Source organism: Macrotis lagotis, chromosome 2 (genome assembly GCF_037893015.1).
Source record: "Macrotis lagotis isolate mMagLag1 chromosome 2, bilby.v1.9.chrom.fasta, whole genome shotgun sequence".
NCBI classification, from domain to species: domain Eukaryota; kingdom Metazoa; phylum Chordata; class Mammalia; order Peramelemorphia; family Peramelidae; genus Macrotis; species Macrotis lagotis.
In genome coordinates, this window is record NC_133659.1 from 332,733,105 (window position 1) to 332,746,588 (window position 13,484).

Below are 13,484 nucleotides of genomic sequence, written 5' to 3' on the forward strand. Positions count from 1 at the left end.
TTTTTGTGCCATTAAAGGAATTTGATAAAACTCCTTTACCTATTTCTTTTGTATATAGTTTATATAATATTGGAATTCATTTTTGATTAAATGTTTGATAGGATTCACTTGTAAAATCCATCTGGTTTTGGAGATTTTTTTTAGGGAGCTCATATATAGCTTATTTAATTTCTTTTTCTAGTTTAGGGTTTTTAAGTAATCTATTTTCCCCCATTTCACTTAGTTTTACTGGCATACAATCAGGCAAAATAACTTCTAATCATTGCTTTAATTTCATCTTCATTGATGATTTCTTTACTCTTTTCACTTTTGGTATTGGTAATTTGATTTTTCTAAAATCAGGTTTTATTTGTCTTTGTTTTTCATAAAAACCAGTTTTAGTTTTATTATTTTAGTACTTTTTTAGCCTTTAATTTTATTAATCCTTCTTTTGATTGTCAAGGTTTCCATTTTGGTGTTTAATTGGGAATTTTTGATTTTTTTTTTTTTTTAGATTTTTTAATTGCATGCCCTATTCATTGATCTGCCCTTTCTCTCTCTGATTGATGTATTCATTTAGAGATATAAATTTTCCTCTAAATATTGCTTTGGCTGCATCCCTCAAATTTTGGTAGGCTGTCTCATCATTCTCTTTAATAAAATTGATTGTTTCTGTGATTTATTCTCTGAGCCACTCATTCTTTAGGATCATATTATTTAGTTTCCAATTAATTTTTAATCTATGTTTTCATGACCCCCTATTGACTATAAATTTATTTCATTATAGTCTCAGAAGGGTGTATTTAATTTTTCTGCTTTTTTGCAATTGTAAGGTTTTTATTCCTTAATATGTGGCCAGTTTTTGTGAAGGTATCATGTGCAGTTGAGAAAAAGACTTCTTTCTTTTCCCATTCGTTTTTCTTCAGAGATATATCATTTCTAACTTTTATAAAATTCTTTACTTATGGTTAGATTTAGTTTGTTTTTTTTTTATTTTCTCCTGTAACTTTTTTAACATTTCCTTTACAAATTTGTTTGGTAAATTTGGTGCCTTTGTTTGGTATTGCTATTATTCCATTGTCTATGGAGATTGTAATTGCTACCTCTGCCTTTTTATTTCTCCTGGAACATAACAGATTGTTCTGCAGGCTCTTATTTTCTCTCTCTCTCTCTCTCTCTCTCTCTCTCTCTCTCTCTCTCTCTCTCTCTCTGTGTGTGTGTGTGTGTGTGTGTGTGTGTGTGTGTGTGTATTTCAAGAGTGGTTCTTGTATATAAGCATACTGTTGGATTCTGGTTTCTATTCTGTTCTTCTCTCCACTTCCGTTTTATGGATGAATTCTCACATTGTTGATGGATCAGTCTAGACATTCTGGAAAGCAGTTTGCAACTCTACCCCAAAAGTCACTAAACTTTGACCCAGCAATGCTTTATGAGACCTATGCTACAAAGAGATCAAAGAAAGGAAAAGGTTTCACATCTACAAAGAAATATTTATAGCAGCTTTTGGGGGGTATAAAAGAATTGAAAACTAAGGGAGTGCTCATCAGTTGAGAAATGACTGAATGCATTATGAAATATGCATGTAATGGAATATTCCTGTGTTATAAGAAAGAGTGAAAGGGATAGTTTTAGAGAAACCTGAGAAGATCTATATGAAGTGAGAGAGTGGAGTTGGCAGAACCTGGAGAACAATTTATATAGTAATCACACTGACAACACAAACCTTAAGAATGATGATCAGTAGAGAGTGACCAGTCATGATTCCAAAGGAGCAAGGATGAAACATGCTCTCTGATGGACTTAGGGTGAAGAATAAGGCCTTTTTTAGGAGATTGAATGCTCTCTTCCGAGAGCTCCACCTGAGAAACTTGCAGGCTGTCAGCCCTTTCAAAAGGGCTCTGGTCCAGGCTCGAGCCTATTTGCTGCCTTCCTTGTCTGCACTCTTCAAGTTACTGATTGGAGTTTAGATTTGAGCAAGAGTTGGCTTCAGTTGGACTCAGCCTTTCAGGCTGTCTGGGGAGCCCTGCCGGTTCAAAAGAACTGAACCACGAGCTTGCTTTGGCCTGGGATTCCTGCCAGGGTCATTCCAATGCCCTCTGAGCCCAGCCAGGAGGTACTTATGAGAGTTCAAGGTTCTGGAGAGCCCAATTACCCTGGTCTCTGAGTAATGATCATGGATAGATCCTGTGTGTGTGTGTGTGTGTGTGTGTGTGTGTGTGTGTGTGTGTCTTTAGATACACATATACTGTAGATCATTTGCAGGAAGTTCTGAGGATTATTCTTGGTGGTACATAATGAAATGATGACCTCTTGGGGGGCAGTGATTTGCTTGTAGACACAGAGATCATTGGGATGTGTGGTCTGGGCGTGAGGAGTCTTCTCTCCCAGACAGCCCAACAGATTAGCAGAATATTAAATCAAAAGACTGTACATACTTGCTAAATGTGTACTTAATTGTGGTCAATTTGAATTAGTGGAAAGCATGATTTATTCTCTTTTATTTTTCAGTGACATGAAAGGATGGTTGCTTTTGAGTCTCACATTTTTCTTCACCTCTCTTCCCTCCCCCTTCCCTGCATTGAGCAAGCAGACATAGGTTGTACATGTGCAGTTGTGTTCATCATATTTCTTTACTAGTCATGCTGTGAAAGAAGAATTAGAACTAAGGGGGAGGGGGAAGAAACAGAGAGAGAGAGGAAAAACTTATGTTTTAAAAAGTGAACCTAGTAAAGCACAATATATTCTAAGAAGCAAATTTATTGCTTTTAAGTAGTAGCTAGAACTAACCAGTTATTATAAAATTGAGCCAGAGCTTTTTCCCAGGTAGATAAAGATAATTTGTAATTAGCACCATCCTTTTTTTTAAGGTTTTTTTGCAAGGCAAATGGGGTTAAGTGGCTTGCCCAAGGCCACACAGCTAGGTAATTATTAAGTGTCTGAGACCAGACTTGAACCCAGGTACTCCTGACTCCAGGGCTGGTGCTTTATCCACTGTGCCACCTAGCTGCCCCTAGCACTGTCCTTTTAAAAGGCATGACCCGGACTGTTGAGCTGGGAGTAAAACCAGGTGCTTCTCTGAAGAGCAGAAGGCTTTGGTCCAGTTGAATTCCAAACGTGCTCCTCTCTGGCCTGATCTGAGAATAGAGGAGGATAGGGAGTGAGTGGGGGTGGGTGTCCAGGATGCTAAGGGCAGCTGAGGAGGCTGGTGGCAGAGCCTTGGCATTGCCAACTCCAGCCTGGTCTTAGCACAAAACTTTAGCGGGGGCTGTAGAGGGTGAAGGAGCCATCCTATCTCAGGGACCGGCTCCTTAATGAAGTCGATCCAGGATGGATTTGGGGGGGAGTGGCTCCATTTCACAAGGAAGAATCCGTGTTGGAACATTCCACAAAGGCTAGTTCTCTTAATCACTTGAATGATTGGTTATCAAGGGATGAAAATCTCAGCTCTAATATTCTGAGTAACCTACACAGTGCCACAATTTTATAGCTGGATAGACTTTAAGAGATAAGCTAGGCCAAACTGTGGTATATGTGTCTTTTTTTGTCTTTTTTTTTTTGAGGTTTTTGCAAGACAAATGGGGTTAAGTGGCTGGCCCAAGGGCACACAGCTAGGCAATTATTAAGTGTCTGAGGTCGGATTTGAACTCAGGCATTCCTGACTCCAAGGGTTGGTGCTCTATCCACTGTACCACCTAGCCGCCCCCTGGTATATGTATGTCATGGAACACTATTGTTCTATTAGAAACCAGGAGGGATGGGAATTCAGGGAAAACCTGGAGGGATTTGCAGGAACTGATGCTGAGTGAGATGAGCAGAACCAGAAAAACACTGTCCACCCTAACAGCAACATGGGACTGATGTTCAACCTTGATGGACTTGCTCGTTCCATCAGTGCAACAATCAGGGACAATTTTGGGCTGTCTGCAATGGAGAATGCCATCTGTATCCAGATAAAGAGCTGTGGAGTTTGAACAAATTTCAAGTACTATTCCCTTTAATTTAGAAAAAAAAACCCAGATATCTTATTGTCTGATCTTGTTATCTTATAATTTTTGTTCTTCCTTAAGAATGTGATTTCTCTCTCATTACACTCAATTTGGATCAATGTACAACATGGAAACAAAATAAAGACTGACAGATTGCTTTCCATGGGGGGGGGGGGAGGCAAGTAAGATTGGGAGAAAAATTGTAAACTCAAATAAAATCTTTAAAAATTAAAAAAAAGGAGATAAGCTAGTCCAATGCTACCCTCTCATTTTATAGATTGGAAAATCAAGGTCCAGCATCAAAGTGATCACTCCAAGGTGATAGAGGTGGTTAGTGGCAGGGCTGAGTGCATTATTGATTAAATTGGGATGCAAGGTAAAAATGTTGGAATACAGCTTTGGAGTCATAACACTGGAAGAAAATAATGTTGCTAGAAACCATTGACTATGAGACATAAAGTAAAAACTGTGTTAGTGAGAAACCAGTTGACTTACACATCTTAATGTTTTTGAAGCTCCTAGTCCTGTTTGAGCAGATGAACCTATCATGTGGGTCAGAAGACCTATTCCTTGCTTAAAGCCCATCTGACCAGACACAACTGAGAAGCCACTTCTCCAATGCTAATACTTCCAGGAGGTCAGGTAGAGAAAGAGGTAGGGTTTGGGCAGTAATCCTTGCATTCTACTGGCTTGATTTGAAGAGCATAGAATAAAATTGGGATGGTGTGTATCAAGTTTTTTCTAGGATTTTACTTTGTCCTTTGCCACAAGATATTGGTGGAAAAACTGCAATTCTACTCATGGAGCAGAGACAAACTAGGTGACCATGAGGTTCGTCTCCCTGTGCTGCCTTGATTTCTCTGATTGCATGAAGAGGAGCCACCTTGCCACCTTTGGTTGAGGCTGACCTTTGTGGGTGAAGGTGGCTGTTGCAGAGCTGTCCCCTTCAGTGGTCTCTTCAGGGACAGTGTCCCCTAGCTTCACAGGCTGACGTTAGTTAGGCTGAGAGGTTAGAAAAGGTGTTCTCATAGCAGGCCTTGGGATCACCCTGCCTTGTCAGAAGGACCTCATTTCTACGGTCAGGTTTGACACCTGACTTTTGGACTTTATCCTGTCAAGCAAAGGGAGCTCATGGTCATTTGAAAAAATATCCCTTTTTCTGAGTCCTGGACTGGTCCTTCCCAGGCAGTGTCAGGACCTTCCAGTACATCACAAAGACTCCACTGGTGTGTCATAGCCAGCCAAGCTTGTCCACAACACAAGTGCTCCGGGCCCTGAGCCCTCTGCATGGATTCCCTCCCACCAAGGTTGCTTCCGAGTGTGTGACCCTCTATTCTTACCCCATCAATCCATGTCCCTTCTGTCATCAACCCACATTGGAAGTCAGCTTCCTGCCAGGCCCTCCATTTGGGGTTTCTCCCACCTCCTCCAGGTAGGCCTTGACCTGCTAAGGGGGGTCAGCATGTTGTAGGAAGAAAAGGAGGGAGGGTTGTGGAGCATCCTGATGCCCTGGACCTGCTGGGTTGGGCTCTTTTTCAAATGCAGACCCCAGTGGATGCTCTCATGACAGTTTGCATAAATCCTTGAACTTAGGCACCATGCTTTCTCTTCTGACTTGTTCCGGCCTAACTGAAGGGTGATGATGCCCAGGGCCTGAAACAAGCCTTTTTGCGTGTGTTCTCAGGCTCAAGCCTCAGGGCAGTCTTGTGGGATGAGGCTGGCTGCTGCTCCTCCTGCCAGCGCCCACTTCATTTCCTGGCACTCTCTGGGCACAGCAGAAACGTCCCTCCCGACACTCCGGGGAAGGCCAGTCTCCTCTCTACAGCTAGAAAGCGCAGTAGCCTAGGAGCAGGTAGGGCCAGGCCAGCTGGCAGCCATCTCCTCAACTGCCTCCTGCTTTCCCTCTTTTCCCTTCTTCAGCCTTTCCCCTTGCCCCTCCTTCCCTTCCTCCTGGTCCATGTCCTGTCCTTGTCCCAAGCGATTACCATCGCTTTCTCTTTGCCTCTCTGAAGACTGAGTTTTTGGAGGTCAAGAGCTTTCCCGGCCTGTGGGAGGGGGGCGGGGGTGGCCACTGCGGCCGTGAGCAGCTCCAGGTTATTGGCCTTTGAAGGTTTTCTTGTGGTCATTGTGCTCAGGACTGGAGCCTGACCTATGCTTCTCCTCCATTCCCCTCCCCCCCCCCTGTCTACCTTGTCTTGTCTTTCTTTACTTTCATTTTCAGTTTCAAATGCTGCCAAGTGAATAGGATAATTTTGGTCTGTACAATTCTAGGAAATGATTTTTAGGATTAATTTAAAATAGTTTGTGTTGTTGTAAGATCTAATTTGATGACTGACCATGATTGTGGATGTGAACATGAGAATGATGGCCCTCTGTATGGATGCCTTCTTCTGGACCATAAGTTGAACCATTGTCTTCGGTGACCTCTTATGCTGGTAGAAATCCCAGAAAACCATGGTTGCTCCATCCTGGTCACTGTTTGGCCTCCTTTATGCTCTGTGACTGCCATTAAAATGACTTTTCAAAATTCCTTGAAGGATTTTATTGATGGGGGACCCATTCACTTCTGAAATTCTGCTAATTTGAATTTGCTATTTTGTTACATGCATTATCTTATATAGACAGTATCTATACCCCAAATTGTTTGACAAAGTCCTCAGCCATGTAGCCAAATGGGCTAGCATCACTATTTGCTTTTCCTATCAGTTTTTATCGCTTATCTCAGTTGCATCCTTGTTGCAAAAAGGCATAGAAGAAAGAAATGAATTATCTTGTAAAAAGGTGACACCAAATTTCCTTTGTACCTGGGATAAAAATAATTTGTATATTCTTTGAATGAAGTTGAGAGGATTGAGTGGTGGAAGATAGGAAAACTGAAGTTGTTTGGGGTTTTTTAATGTGTGGTGTGTGTATGTTTGTTGGATTGTTTACCACTAGTAGACTAGTTACTTGTAATTGGATGTCCATAAAAAAATTAGTATTCAGTCTGCATGAGCTAAAGTTTTTCTGGCTTGTTGACAAAACTAAATAATGAAAGGCAACAGGTTGTTTCATTGCTAGTTTCTGAAAACTACTGATAAAATGGACATCAAAACTTGGGACAGATGAGTGTGTGTAAATCTACTGCAATATCTACTAACTTGCAAAAGCAAGAATTTCCATTTTCAGGGGCTATATGTGGCCATCATCTGCAGAGTGTCCGACCTCAAATGATGGAGAAGCTGCCACTTCTTGTGTCCCTGGAGCACTCCCAGCAGCTGCTGCTGTGCTTTGAAAGAACGCCTCTCCCCAGAGGTCCCTGACTGTCCATTCCTCCTGGAAGGGGAATTGAAGCATTGAGTGCTAAACTCAAAGACTCTTTGACAGATGTTGAATGTGATAGGGAAGAGGAAAGATGGGCCATGGCTGAATGACAGTTGTGTGTCAGCCTTGCTCCAGGTCACTCCTTCCGGCACCTGAACAAAATGGAGAATGATTCCCTCTTAGTCTCTGTTCCCTTGGCAGCATTTTGGCCATCATCCCTAGCCTTCTCTGATAAGAACCTTTATCCAAACTCGTTGCCGTCAAGAGTTAGTGTTGGCCAGTGTCTTCTTGTGGCTTTACAGAGAAGTGGAGTGACTGTTGGCCCACCAGACGTCTCTGACTGAGGCGGTGCCAGTGAGGTCTGTGGTACCTTTCATGTGTCTGTGTGGGAGGGTCTCACATTTCCTCCATGCAGGTAATGGCTTCCCCCTCTATCCCTTAGATCTTCATGATCTGCTGGCTAGTTGTGGTATCTCTTCTTTGTATTGGGAGACAGATGCCCATCAATAGGAGAAAGGTATAAGCAAAGGGTGTATGGGTGGAGGCTAGCAGAGACGGCTAATGTAAAACCAGAAAAATAGTCCTTTTTTTCAAAAGAGGCCATCAGAGAGGAGGGGATAAAGGAAATGCTTCCAAGGCTGTGCGAAAGTAGAATGGAGAAGAATTCAGAGAAGCTTAGGAAGTTTTGGGAAGATGTTCAAAACCTTAAAGTAAGCAATGGTATATACAATGACTTGTTGAAAGAGAAAGAATGAAGTAGAGTGCTGCGTAATTATACCCAAGGCTGCCCAGGCACAGAGCTGAGAAAATGCGCCTAACTCCTTTCTCAGCAGAAGTGAAGGACTGTGGCTAGGAGGCAAGTACTACATGTGCTATTAGGCCCAGTTGATGCATTGGATTGGTTTGGCTGAACTACCCTTTTTTTTTTTCCCTATTTCTTTTTAAAATCTTTAATAGATTACTTGCTAGATAGTGATATATTTGGAAGTAAATGAAGGTGATGTGAAAACAAGAGATAGAAATAAATATAATTATTTAAGAAAGATTTTAACTTTGAGTATAATAGTCAAGCAGTAACCTGACTTGACAAGGAGTCAAGGTCTTCCCAAGTATCTGGAGAGTCGGCAGAAGGCCTCGGATGGTGGACTTTGCGCTTCTCCCAAGAAGCCATCTTCCAAGGTTAAGAAATAGACCTGTTCCTGGAAAGGGGAGAGGCAGCATCTCCCAGTGCTTGGACTGGCACTGGTCCCATTGAGGAAGGAAAAAGAAGGCACTGTCTGCTCCTACCTCCTTGACCCAGGTTTCACAAACTGGATGGCTGCTTGCCTTTCCTCACTTTCCCACTTTTGCTTTCACAGCAACCCTCCCCTCTGAGCCACTGGAGATCAGGAAAGGGTTCATCTCTGTATCTTTTTCCATCACACTGCTATAGGGAATTATTGAATGATCATTTCTTGTTAATGGATCCCATTCATGCCTACCCAGATGACTTCTTAGCTGGGACTCCTGTAGCTCCCTCCTTTCTAAACCATGCCGAGGGGCTTTTCTTGTGATGGATGCTTCCTGTAACTCCTTGTTACATTCTTCTGTAAAATACAGATCACTCAGTCTTCCATTTTAAAGGCCAATTCAGATGGGTTTCAGTCGCACCTTTCCAGATGGATTGCACATTATTCCCTTTCACAACATCATGTTTGTTTTGAACTACATTCTCTTTCTAAACTCTGCCTTCACTTTCCCACCTCCTCACACATGCCGTCTCCCTTGTCTGTTGAGCCCTTCCCTCTAAGGCGGGGGTGGGAGCCTCTGGCCCACCAGCCATAATGATCTGGTATTGCCAAGGTGAAATTCAATAAATCTGATGCTTTTTAGGATTGAATTGATTGTTTGACCAGATACAGTTTGTGAATGATGTTGTAAATAACCAAATAAGGTTCTCCTGTTCTAAGATAAAACCCTAAGCGTCCTTCAAGACTCAGCTCAGATGCCTCCCTTTTGGAAGCATTTCCCTTATCCCCTCCTCTGATGGCCTCTTTTGAAAAAAAGGAATATTTTTCTGGTTTTACGTTGGCCCTCTCTGCTCCTTACCTAGCATGCTGTCTCATGCTCAACTGGCACTCAATAATGTTTAAATTTATTTGCATAAATTGCATCCTTGATGTTATTGCAGTCAAATTTGGTTTTGCTGAAAGCCACTTGGATCACATGCCTCCTCTCTGTAGGCGATTCAGAGAGCCCTTCCTCCAGGGTCATCCAAACCCTGCCTCCACTTCACTTAAATTCCAGCCCCCAGATAGCCTACCTTGCTCATCCTCACCTCCTCTCCAAATTGCCCCTGCCTTTTCTCTGCCTGTAGAGCATCCAAGCTGGCTCAGGACCTGCCTTGAGATAGAAGAACTCTTCTATACTACAGGGTTCTTTCCCTTTCATTTCAGCTTCTGTAGCTCACTGATTTATTTTGCTGTTACTCACATGTTGCTTTTCAAGTTTTGCGATAGTTGAGATGACCTTTATACTTAACTGTATATTCCTATAGCATTTAGCTGAATGCTCTTGGGTAGTAGATGCTTAGTGAATATTTGTTGAATGAATACAAAAAATAGTGTTCAAAGAAATAGTGTAGAGTTTGTAGCCTCAGATGTTGCTCGTTTTGCAACCCTGAGTACATCACTTAACCTATGACTCAGGTTCTTTCTTAGAAAAATGAATACAATTATAGCACCTCCTTCCCAGGATTGTTGGACAGTTAAATGAGATAGTATGAGATAGTATTTGTAAAGTGCTTTGGAAACTTTAAAGTGCTGTAGAAATAATAGCTGTTGTGTTACAAAGTTGTTTTTTTTTGTTTTTTTAGTTTTTGTCTTTTGTTTTAGTTTTTGCAAGGCAAATGGGGTTAAGTGGCTTGCTGAAGGCCACACAGCTAGGTCATTATGAAGTGTCTGAGGTTGGATTTGAACACAGGTCCTCTTGACTCCAGGGCTGGTGGTGTGCCACCTAGCTGCCCCCAAAGTTAAGTTTTATTCAAAAGATCTTTGAGTTTCCCAAAGGCAATCCAGTTTCTTCTCCTCTTTAATTCTGGGCTTGACTCTTTCATTTGTTGATCTGTGAAGTCTTTAACTTGGTGGTTCATTTTCCGTGTTTTCTTATATTATTTTTTTGCATTCATGTCATATGTTTTTGAGTGGGCCTATGATCCTTGGATTGTCTCTGCCTAATCAGGTTTCCTTGCCGTAGTGAGTGTAACTGTTCTTTGCTTCTCTTCTTCAGGGCTGTCCATCACTTCTGTGTGTTTGCATTCCTAGTCTATTGTTCTTTTTTGTTTCTTTGATGAGACTCGCCATTGCAGATTCCAGTTTTCCTATTCTACCTGTTAGTTTTGCTTTGCAGGTGATAAATTCTGTTCTCGCCATTCTCACTTCTCTCTCAGACCACTCAGAAATAGCATGTTTGGTTCCACATTCTCAGATTCCTTTGGATCTTCTTTCTCATCAAAAGTTGTATCATCTCCCCTTATTTTGCAGCCTTTATTCATAGATGCTCAAACCTGTTTACCAGATCTATATCCGACAGCTTATGTTCAAGATCTTTGAGTCAACTTGCTGAGACCTTTGGCAGTTTTCAGTTTTTTTTCTCCCCGCCCCCAACACCCTGATTTTCCCTGTTGTTCACTTCCTGACTCCCTACCTCTGAGAGGGGCTGAATCACATGTTGGGCCTGGCCCAGTCGCCATCATGGCTGGGGTGGTGCTCTGGTGCTGGGTGTCTCTTGGGCTCTTCAAGCTTGCACCCCCCGTCTCTTCTCTTTTTCCTGCTCTTCTGCAGCTTAGAACGTTTGGCCAAGGTGTGCACTGGTAGGTTGCTCTCCCCAAGGGCTGAGGCCCATTCATCAGTGTCCCTCAGCCTAGAACCAGGATCTCCAGCCCTGGAGAGGCTCAGTTGTTGTGCAAGCCCATGGCTTGGGGCTTTGAGGGGGAGGAGTTTGGGTTTTGTTCTGGTTTTGAATTCTGGGGATCTTAGAATGTGGAGACAACTTAAACAGCTTTTTTTGTGTGTGTGTGCATCATTTCTGTTTTAGAAAGTTTGAGAAGTCCTGGGGACCAGACCAATGACCGTGGAGGTCAAATATTCTTTCATTTGAATGATCTGCCCAAGGGCATGTTCCAGTCTGGTCAGTAGACATTCTTTATCTATTTGGTTTTTCTTGTGTAGATGATTAGATTAAATTCTCTTTTATAGATCTCTTACTTGGGGAGGTGCCAGGTTCCTGGGCCACAGTGTAACTAGTACAATCTTATCTTTTCCTTATTTTTTTTAAAGAGTCCCTCACTATCCGTAGGGAATCAAATTTTCAGCTTAGATTCTGTGTTGCATCTGTGACATTGGTGTAATACTTTTAGCAAGTCTTCACTGTTTTATGCTTTGCATAATATTGATGAAACTTAGATCCCATCTTCTGATGGTATTAAAATTGTCTCTTCTATCTTTCAAGGAATTTTGAATAGCTTTTGGTATATAGATCTAAGACATCTTTTTCCAAGAAAGGCATATTTTTTTTTTTTTTTTTTTTTTTAGTTCTCTTTAGCTCCTGCCAGTGTTTACATGGCCACAAGTCAGGGAATCATCCAGTATCCAAAAAATTAAAAAGGAAACTCAACTCAGAGGGTTATAGAGAGAGGCACATGATAGGTGTGACCAGGCTGCGTCATACACCAAATAAAGAACTTCAAAGATTTGAAGGGAGAAAGGTCACCAGGGAAATATGTGGCTTAAAAAGGTAACTTGGCTCCCATGGCAAAGCTGAGGATGAGGGGCAGACAAGACAATGTGCTAGGCTATTCCTCTCATGAGGCCTGGGGAAAGAGCCCCATGCTGGCTGGGTGCTGGATGGCACTGGTGGGAAGACAGGAGCAAGTGACACCCTAGTCCTTGTGATCTGTATCCTGGCAGGGACTGTCTGCATTGATGAGGTCCCAGGTGTACCAGAGTCATTTTGAAGACACCGATCTTCCTCCCTCAGTGGTTAGAATTATCCCAAATCTGTCAAGTATCTGAGACTTGCTCTAGCCAATCACCAGTGGTAGTGTCCTTGTGTTTGTGTTTTGTTTTATTTTAAGGTAGTCTCATTGTAGGGCTTGTAGCCCTTACTCTGAAAGCATGATTATCATAAGCACTGCATTGTCCTCTCCTTTCTGTTGAAAAAATCCTGTCACTAAGATGCCTACTGAACTCAGAGAAGCCTCCCCCCCTACCCCTGAAAGACATGTGGCCCAAAGAGTTTAGAGAATCTGCGAAAGAACCCATATGGACAAAAATATTTAAGGGAGAAATTTTTGTTGTAGCAAAAAACTGGAAGCAGAGTGGGTGCCTGTCAGTGGGGCAGGGGCTGAACAAGTACTGATGGTTATGTTTGTGCTATAATAAATAACACAAGATGGAGTCAGAGAAACCCCGGAGCACTTGTATGATACAGAGTGACATGAGCAAAGCCAGGAGAAAAAATGTTTCATAACTACAGCAAAAGTGACACTTTCAAATTTGAATGCATCCCTGCAGATGCTAATTGCCTTAAAAAACTACAGATTAATGTTAGTGTGGCATATTGTGTTTTCTACACTTTGTTAAATTTTTCCTAATTGCATTTTAATCTATTTTGCATTGGACTCAGAATTAAGGCTGTTGGGAGTTGGTCACCTCAGCTGGAAAGGAAAACAGCTTGGAAAGACAGGGGACTCTCCCTCTGCACAGGGAGCAATTGTTCTTCCCACTTGAGGGTGACCAGTAGGTGATGGCCTAGATGGAAAAAAGGAGTCCTGCATTTGCAGCCTTGGATGGATTGATTCTGCTCCAAGAGAAGGGGCTGTCAGAGACCGTTGTGGAAGAGTATTGTGATCTAGTAAAAACCTGCTTCCAGAGGGAAGGTCAGAGAGGACACTGAGAAACAAGAAGGTATTCTTATGTTAGATATCATAGGCATTTCTTTCTTTGGTTCAGGCTATTCGAAATAGTCTATATTTGTTAATGTTTACAGATTTATTATGAAAGTAAGTGCATAGTGTGAGGACAGCAACGCTGGAAGCCCAAAGGTGGCTCTTGGCTGTGCTTTCCAGAGAACAGATGGCATCCTAGAAATTGTATCCAGAGAGAACCTTTGAGGGGCAGCTAGGTGGCACAGTGGCTAGAACACTTGACCCTGGAGTCAGGAGGACCTAAGTTCAAA

General features: G+C 42.2%; 1 protein-coding gene across 10 annotated transcripts in view; it reads left to right on the plus strand.

The window, feature by feature from the left end:
* The window catches only part of TNRC6B (trinucleotide repeat containing adaptor 6B), a 218,834-nt gene that overhangs the window by 89,061 nt on the left and 116,289 nt on the right, over positions 1 to 13,484 (plus strand). The window contains exons 1-2 of one of the 10 annotated variants that reach the window (XM_074226987.1): positions 404 to 5,397; positions 5,650 to 5,817. The exons of 5 other annotated variants lie outside the window; for them this stretch is intronic. The gene's annotated coding sequence lies outside the window, so the exon portion shown is untranslated. 4 more of the 10 variants (XM_074226990.1, XM_074226988.1, XM_074226991.1 and 1 more) reach the window with 4 other exon arrangements.